Here is an 8,937-nt window from a genome sequence, read left to right as displayed (position 1 = left end):
CTTGCGAAAAGAAAGATAACAAATATTACCTGCCACTTAAAGAGGTGAAATGTTTAAGGCACACAGATCTATTAAAAGATTTGATTAAACCTCAAAATTCTACAAGATGTATAGAGGTTACCACTACCACTGAACTAAATTAAGATGGCGATCAGATACCAAAATAGCTTTAAAGAATCTGTATCTGAGAGGGCTTCCTGTGTAAGAACTAACAGGGAGAGCAGCATAATGAATAAGTGATTTCAGAAAAACATTCCTAAAAGCACTTGGGACTGTTTGCACTGTGCACCCTTTAGATGACAATACTTTCGGAAGCCTGCCCCGGGCCTCCAGCCCCGCCATGTTACAGGACTGGGCACTAGCTCTTTACATGTAAGTTTGTCTTTCACTCTATCTCGGCAGGCCGTAGTTCAGCGAGGCTCGTGTGGGGCAGCTGGGGACGCTAAAGCTCTCTGCCGAAACCTGAGGTAGCGTGGAGGCCGCGCCAGGCCGCTTACCCGTGAGGCGCCTGCTGCTGGCGTGAGACCCGGTTTCCACAAAGCCTCCCTGCCAGTCGATGCCCAACTTAAGCTGTAATCGTGTTTCCCCTCGTTTTAAAAGCCTGTAAGGCGCTAAAACGAAATCCCCACATCCATCTCCCAAAAGCGCGGCGGGAGCTCTGGCGGTGCCGGGCAGCGCAGGGAAGGCCCGCCCCGGCCCACGCTTCTCGTCTTCCTGGCAGACCTGGAGCACGCTGCCATAAGATGGCTGTCAGGGCATGCGGTACGAGTTTAGCCTCGGTAAAACCAGCAGTCGGGCATCTGCGGGGACAGGGCTCCTTCCCTCAGCCCTCAGAAAGAACCACGGCTGCTCCTTACCGGGGGCTTGCGGTAGCTGAAGCCAAGCTCACCTCGGTTTGAGGCGTGAGGAGATGGCAGACAAAAGCTCTGGATTACCTCATGAAGCGCCCACAATTTACTGCCAAGAAGGTAACTGCGGGCTCGGTGGGAAGTGAGGAAGCACTGAAGCCAGTTGTGTTTCCTCGACGCCTGAGTACTGGTCCACTATGCCCTGCCGTGTACGAGAAATCGCCGCCCCTGGTATGTTCTGGAAATGCGCCTACCTTGTAAGTACCTCCCTTACAGTCTGCCATAATCTGGTGGTTGTCTTGGAGATTACCGCTGTACAAGTATGGATTCTGTGATATTTTTAGGTGATAAAAAGGATTTGAAGGACAAGGATTTGGAAGCATATCAGGCAGAATAGGTAGGAGTTATAAAGTGATGGTAATAAGTCTACTTTTGCACAGGAGAAAATCTTGAGGGAACGTTTTCATGGACAGCTAATTCTGCAAATGTTTCTGAGGAAGAATATTCCAGGTTATTTTCTGTGATACCCTGAATATACAAGTTACATAGTAAAAAAATGTGAAAGCAAGGAAAAAGCACAGTGAAATACTTAAAATGTTGGAGCCTCTTTTAAGAGGAAACAGTACTTCTTTTGCATGGTAAAGAAGGACTGGAGTGCAGTCATTAATAGTACTGGAAAAGAGCACTGATTTACAGTTCTGCTCTTCAACCAGTATGTGAATCTAAACTCATGCTTGTCTATTGAAACTAATGTTTTTTATGAGAATACAGATTGTAGTAAAAAGTTTTTTAGAGCAGTTTAAAATAGAAGAAAGTGACTGCATTTAAATAACAACTTGTCTGTCTCGCTCAGAAATAATTACGGATTTAAAAATTACTCTGTTTCAGTCAGGAAGTGGATTTTCATCCGATTTCCTACTTCTGTTGGTCAGATGCACCCAAGTTAGCTGCCCCTCACTGCAAAGGTACGGAAATGGCATGCTACTTTTGATAGGAAGTCAAATATTTCTAATGATGAACTTTTAAATTTCTGTAGAATATGACTGTGAATATCACCAAATTAAAGGAAAATAACAGATGTATGAGGCATCTGACTGCGCTGTTCTGGAGAGCGGTGGCAGGACCAACAAACTGTGAAGCTGTTTCCTGTAACACAGTGGAGCCACGTGCTCTGACTGCATACAGAAATGATGGACTTAAGAACATAAGTTATTATAAAATACAGTTATAAAATAATAAGGCAGTTTTATGATGAGGCTTGGTGATCCAGCTGATGTGGAGTTTGAATTCATGCACATTATGAATGAATTTGTGTTTTCATTACTAGAAAAACCTCAGGGCTAGAGAGTAGGAACTGTTTTGTGGTAGTGGTTATATTTGATTTGTAACACTGTAGGATATCTGAATTCATATTTTGGAATATGCCTAATACGTACATTTATTAATTGAATTAAAGCAGTTCGTACTATCATCACAGACTGGTTTGGGTGGAAAGGGACCTTAAAGCTCATCCAGTTCCAACCCCCTGCTATGGGCAGGGACACCTTCCACTAGACCAACCCCTGTCCGACCTGGCCTCGAACGCTGCCAGGGACGGGACAGCCACAGCTTCTCTGGGTACCCTGTGCCAGTGCCTCAGCACCCTCACAGGGAAGAACTTCTTCCTTGTATTAAATCTAAATCTACTTCTTGTGATTAAGATGGAGAAAAAATAATGGGAGGAAACCAAATTGAATAAAAAGGCGTTTCAAAGTGTAATTATCTCTAACAGGTGAATTTTTGTTTGCTTCGGTCTAATACTGTTAGCAATGTATGGTACTTAATGGAAAAATTATTACATTTAAAAAAAAAAAAATTACAGAGAAATTTAAACACTGGATTTAGGCTCCTGGGATACCAGCATACGCCTTTCTGCTGATCACCAGTTATAATAAGTGAAGTTGGACATCGTCCACCTCAAAATACCTACTTGAGAGGTGTCAAATGATAGATAAGAGTGGGACAACGAGGGAAGCCAAAACGTTAACATCAAAGAATCTGCTTCCTGTCAGCATTTTAACTCCAGTTGTTATATTTTAACTGGTGTAAATTCTGTGTATCTTATATATAATAACTTATTATTAAGGAGACTTAATATATTTCTGCCTGTCATTACATTTGACAATAGTTCACATTTGAAATAAAACCAAGACTCTTTCTGGAAGTTCTGAGGGGAACCGACCTACTGCCTCCTTTGTAAGAGCCACCCCAGCCTAACACTTGCCTGGTCCCAAGTTTTATGCTAAGGGACATGCTGACCCCCCCCGAAAGAAACTGCTCAAGGAACAATTCTGGTAGCAGTGTGTTTTGCAAATGCCATTTGAGTCTGAATCTCACTTGGCTTTCTCTTTTATGAGCCTAATGTCAGAATGCAAATGAAATGGAGCCTGGCCTCAAAGAAGATGTTTCTTCTGGGCTGCCTGTTTTTCCCCAGTAATTTCCCTTCCAAAAAGTGACCTTGAGGGATGCTGTGCTAGCTGGGAGTATGAGCTAAATTTATGTTACTGCTTGGAGTAATCTCTACTTTGACAGTTTCTGACATTTTGCTAGTCTTGGCTTTCAATCTCAAAAGCATTCCTTTTCCACATAGTTCCGTAGCGCATTTCACATAGAGGTGAAGCTGCAAGAGAGAGAAAGAATAGGACTGTGTCTGTCAGCATATCAAGTAACTCCAGGGAGCAGAACAGCGAACCCCATTTAGGCAGGAATAGAAGGATATTGAGATTAGAATTCCCATATGATGAAGCATTTGGATGAATAACTGATATATGACAAGGCAAAATCGTTAATCAAATTAGTGTTGGTGCTGTCCTGGGCCACATCCCATATGTTCTAAATCAGCACCACTTTTTGATTTTTGTAGGGCAGTTACACAGGTACCACTTTTTGCTGTAGATTTTTATATGAGAAGAGTGTTCATCTCCACAGACATCCCGTCATGTTCTCCAATGATATGATACAGGAAAAAGTAGTGTTTGCCTTTTAGAGGAGAAAAAGCAGGAGTGAACGTGCACTAAACAGAAGATTTTTTTTTTGCAGTTTACAGAACAGAAATAAAAATTAAGGGCAGCAGTCCACAAATCCAATGAAGTACAATGACTCAGCATTTGTTACACACAGGATTTATTATTTGCTGTCATACAGAAATCAGTACTAAGAATGTTCAGTATATAGCATGGGAAAGAAAGCTTGTGGGACTATGCAACTGTACAGAGATTCTGGAAACAGAAGACTGATCACGAGTTATTTGGAAATACTCTTACTTAGGCCCCTGCTAATTAGGTTTGAAAAGCAAGCGGGTAAAAAACATGCAAGCATTCATTTTGAGAGCTTAACACCTTCCCCTCGCCCTCCCAAAGACTGAGTGGTCAAAATATTCCAGGACCATGAAGCCATGGACTACAGGTAGTGACTCAAACTGTTCTCATAATCCATCCGCTTTTACAGGCATAGGATTAATCCTAATTGCTAGACCATGATAATCAGAAAGTAGAGATTGAAGTTTCCTTTTCTACCATGAAGATACAGGGTGATATTTAATTACAGGTAGGAAGTTTGTCTTACAGATCTCATGTTCAGGGACATGAAAATTACTTCATTCTATGAAGGTAACAAAAAGTTTTCATGCTACCTACACTGAACCTGGCAGGTACATACGATTTGTCCTATTTATACTGCTCTTAAGCACATTGATGAAATTCTACTGAGGCAGGATGCTATGCCACACTCCAGAGGGTTGTAAGAAAAGAAGTGAAACACTAAAATGATTTCATTAAGCACAAGTGTAAGAAAATCACACAAACGACTAAATAAGGACTGTATAAATGAGGATGTTGTAGATTTAAGTAATTTAGTGAGCTCACTCTCAAAACTGGCTTATACAGTTCGAAAGTAAGTTACATGAGCCACAATTTTTACTTGGGTTACCAGTCTTTCTGTTCAGACACTTAAAAATACCCTGATTTTTACAGATGTGGATCTGACAGCAGTCACTAATTGCAGTGAGAACTGAGAAAAACTCACTTGTGTGCATAAATATAAAATCTGATGGACTCTCTTGGTAATTGGACTCAGTCCCCAAATTTGTGTATGTGAGCCTCTGTTCAGAGGGTGTACCACTAGAAGATGCACTCACTCTAATCCAGTTAGCGTTCACCTTCTGTTAAACTATTTTGACCATCAGTGTCCTTGTTAAATATATCTAGTTACTGAGTTATAGTCACTACTTCCCAATACTGAGGCTTCATTTATTGAAGATCTGATCAGTGTTCATATTGTACTGTGCAATAGCAAAAGCTCTTTTGTTGCACATAATACAGAAAGTTAAATTCCTTAGGACTTTCATTTCTCTTATGAATGTCTTCTGAGCTGGGAACTCAGCAATAAATTAAGGAGAACAGGGAAGCAACTTAATGGAATTCCTTATTAATTATTTCATACTTTAATTGTGTCCAGGTGGTTCATCAGAATTAGAACCTCATTGAGTACCATGTAATAACCCAAGTATGCAGTGTCTGCCCCCAGTGCCAGTTCCATTACCCTTTCTGAAAAGGGAATGTTAACCTGAAAGCCCATCTGTAAATGTTTAAGTGGATTTGCTCCCTTGTTTGCAGAACTGTGGCCTAATTGACTACACAGTATAGATTGCAAAGCAAAGTATAAAAGAAAGGTCAAATGCAAGTAATAGAGGTGTGTATGCATGCATGTACTGTATAGCTTCTTCAGTTATTAGTTACCAAAGTTTAAAAAAAAATTATGAAACCCAGTATTTTCCCCAAATTGATATCCACTGTTTATATAAATCGTTTTCCTGTTACAAGTTTCCATAAACACACACAGTAGTTGTTGATAGGAAACCTGGTTTTAAATTAGCCAAAGCATGTATTTGAGCTGCATTTTTTTTCCAAAATTGAATACATTATAGTGATTTTTTTTTAAAAATAACATATGTAGCTTGTGTTCAAGAGCTGAAAACCAGTATGGATTTTCTGCAAGAGATGAAAGCTTCTAATTATATTGGATTATAAATCTAAGCACATTTCCATGGAGTCACCCACTGTAACAAAGCTGCTGCTTCTCATTCTTTTGTCCTCAGTTCCAGTGTAGTCCTGGCAAGAATGTCATTTATCAGTATAAATGTTAAATCAGCCCAGTGATGAAATATTAACAGAATGCATACAATTATGACTCCTAAATTGAAGTCTTTGTAGCTGCAATTTGTCACATCTAGAATTAGTACAGTAAAACTAGAAAGCTATGAAATAGATAAAATGGAAAAATAGCACTTCTCGTACATGCATTTAATGTAGGCAAGCCCTGAACGTGCTTCAGCTGAGGTCAACAGGAGCTTTTCCTTTGATGTTAGTGGAAGCAAAATAATGACTTCTTAAATGTCTTGGTTCTGAACAACAGATGAACAACATAATAGTCGTTCTTAATTCTTTCATGCAAAGGTTTAGATTTTCTGCAGCAAAGTAGAATGAACATGCTACTAATTATTTTCTAGGTGGTAATAATATATATTCAAAGCTTTAAAACAGTCTCCTACAGTCTGTACCTAGAACTTACTCCCTGAAAGTAACTGAGATAGACAACATTAAGGGAACAGGTCCTATGGACAGGCTTTGTGAGAAACACAGAAAGTTCTCTTGCCCACTAGTTCCTCTGAAATAATAAAATTTGCAAATTCAAAAGCTCGGTGTAACTTTGAAATCATTAAAAACCTTTCAAAGTGTGGAATAAGATTATTAAACATGTACAGTTCGGTTACAAATCATCCACAACATAAAAACATTATAAGCAAGCTGTTCTTGTACTTCCTTACTAATACATTCCAGATATAACCAAAGTAGTTCTGTTATAATATTTTTATCTCAAGTCACTATTTCCTGTGAGCACTGTGCTCCTTTCTGCTGACTTTATTACCATGTTACATACTATGGACCTTGGTAAGGCCCTTGCAACCTGATCTAACTTTGAAGTTACCCTTGCTTTCAGCAGGAGGTTGGACTAGTGACCTTTGGAGGTCTCTGCAAGCCTGTGTTTCTCGGTAGTTCTATAATTCTATGATTCTAAAGCAAGCTTTCCTAAGAGAAAAAATGCTGAATATATGGAGTGTCCTTTCTACTACCGCTACCACAGAAGCAGATGTTTGTCTTTCCTTATGCTCTTACCTGATCACTTATAGCACCACAGACTGCCTGCTGATCTTATTTCACGCATACTTCTCTCTCCTGATCTTTACTTTAGGTCTCAGTCTTGTTTTTTTAGCTACAGTATACAAATATGGCATAATCTCATGTGCTTAAAAAACAAAACGTTATTAACTGATGTGCTTTTCTAACTGTTTCTCTCAATGGTAAAGCTCAGTTTTCTTCCTGCAATTCTGTCATACTTTACCAAACTGTCAACTGCCTGCCTTGCACTCTTGAGAAAGCCAGTATCTCAGTTTGATCACAGTCCCTAAGAAGATGTTAACCAGTTTCAAAACTGCAGTTTTTTGCTCATCTGTCTTGTGGGCCACCAATGAAGCCACTGGTGCATTTTTCCTGATAACCTGTCATGCTTATTTGATTCCTGTCACCATTTGTTTATTTCCTTTACTTCCTTAATTATTTTTTATTAAGCAGATAATTTGGAAGAATCTCTACTTTCCTGAGTTTCCTATAGGGTTTCAAGCTTTGGGCTTTCATTTCATTTTTTCTTCTCTCTGGAATATGTCTGTTGGTGATTTATTACACAGATACTATTTTAGCTAGCTTCTATATGTGAAAAAACTTCAAAGCTGCTTCTCCAGTCCAGACCAGACTCTAATTTTCCAAGCAAAAAGAAGTAATTATTCCTATTGATACCACCTTTTGGAGATGGTATTTTAAACTTAATGCATACTTGTAAAACATCCTTATTTCTCACTTTCGTAACATACTCAAGGTGGCAAACCGTGGGTCATAGCTTATTAAACTCTGATTTCTGAGTCCTGTCCTCTAAATTTCACTTTCTTGTCACTACCTGTAGGATACAGACATCTTTACCCATTCATGTAAGAATCTCATGTAAGCTGTCAGTATAAACTCTTGACTGCAAGAGTGCTTTCTCAGCTTTGCCAAAGTAATTTCACTGTTTTTATTCAAAATGCTATTGCAAGCTAAATATTTAAACACTGTTTCGACTATGCCATCTCTTTAGTTTCTTCATTAATGCCCTTTCACTGTGCCATCAGATGTACATACCTTGTCTTTACTTTAGAGGTCATTTATGATCTCTTAATCCCTATTCACTTGGAGTCTAAGTTTGATTGTTTCTGTATGACATTTTCAAACAAACACCTGTCCGTTCTCTCATGTTCTGGAATAGAGGCCAAGAGTGGCAAAATCAGTGGCAGGAAGCATAAGCAGGACTTGAGAGTAGTGAAATGACTGATACTGTTAAAACAATAGCCACCTGCATCTGCTTAAAACTTGACCATCATCCTGAATAAGGTGAGATAGGAACAGAGTTTAGATGGCACACAGGTCTGGTCAGGAATATAGATTCCTACAGCTCCCTCACTGTACCAACATCCAAATGTCACTTTCCAGTTTCTTCTTCTCGTAATGCATGTAGAAGAAGAAAATGACAATATTTAAACTGATGGTGTGCTGAAACCATTGCTAATCATCTAGACAAATATTGACACTCTCATTTCGTTTTTCCATCCATGTTTTTTTTGGTCTTTTGTCTTAACTTGGATTATAAGGGCTCTGCGGGAAGCCTGGTTTTGTTCTGTGTTTGTACAATGTCTAGCCAGTGGGATGCTGCTCTGATTAAGCCTCACAGGCACTCTGGTAACGCAAATTAAAAACAATACAGCTTTCTATTCTTGCTGCTTATACAGAGACTATTAGGCTGTGGGAAACTGAATTCTATGGCTGCATATGTACCAACTGTACAATACACCAAATCCTAATCACTGGGCTACTGAAAAACTATTAAAGGAATTGCAGCAGCGTCACTGGGGACTTGGAGAAGCTAATTTAATTTTCATACAACTGGAAAAGTAAATGCAAAGAAA

The 8,937-nt window shown here is 39.3% G+C and overlaps 1 long non-coding RNA gene across 1 annotated transcript in view; it reads left to right on the top strand.

Annotated features, from left to right (window-relative positions):
• The first annotated feature begins 1,734 nt into the window (after window positions 1-1,734).
• The window catches only part of LOC130609853 (uncharacterized), a 37,172-nt gene continuing 29,969 nt past the window's right edge, over window positions 1,735-8,937 (top strand). The window contains exon 1 of the long non-coding RNA XR_008974892.1: window positions 1,735-1,813. This is a non-coding gene — a long non-coding RNA (uncharacterized LOC130609853). The remainder of the gene's footprint in view (window positions 1,814-8,937) is intronic.

This window comes from Pezoporus wallicus, unplaced genomic scaffold, assembly GCF_028554395.1.
Source record: "Pezoporus wallicus isolate ANWC-B61680 ecotype Strahan unplaced genomic scaffold, APGP_CSIRO_Pwel_v1 contig_593, whole genome shotgun sequence".
Lineage (NCBI taxonomy): Eukaryota > Metazoa > Chordata > Aves > Psittaciformes > Psittacidae > Pezoporus > Pezoporus wallicus.
This window is presented reverse-complemented; position numbering and strand designations above follow the sequence as displayed.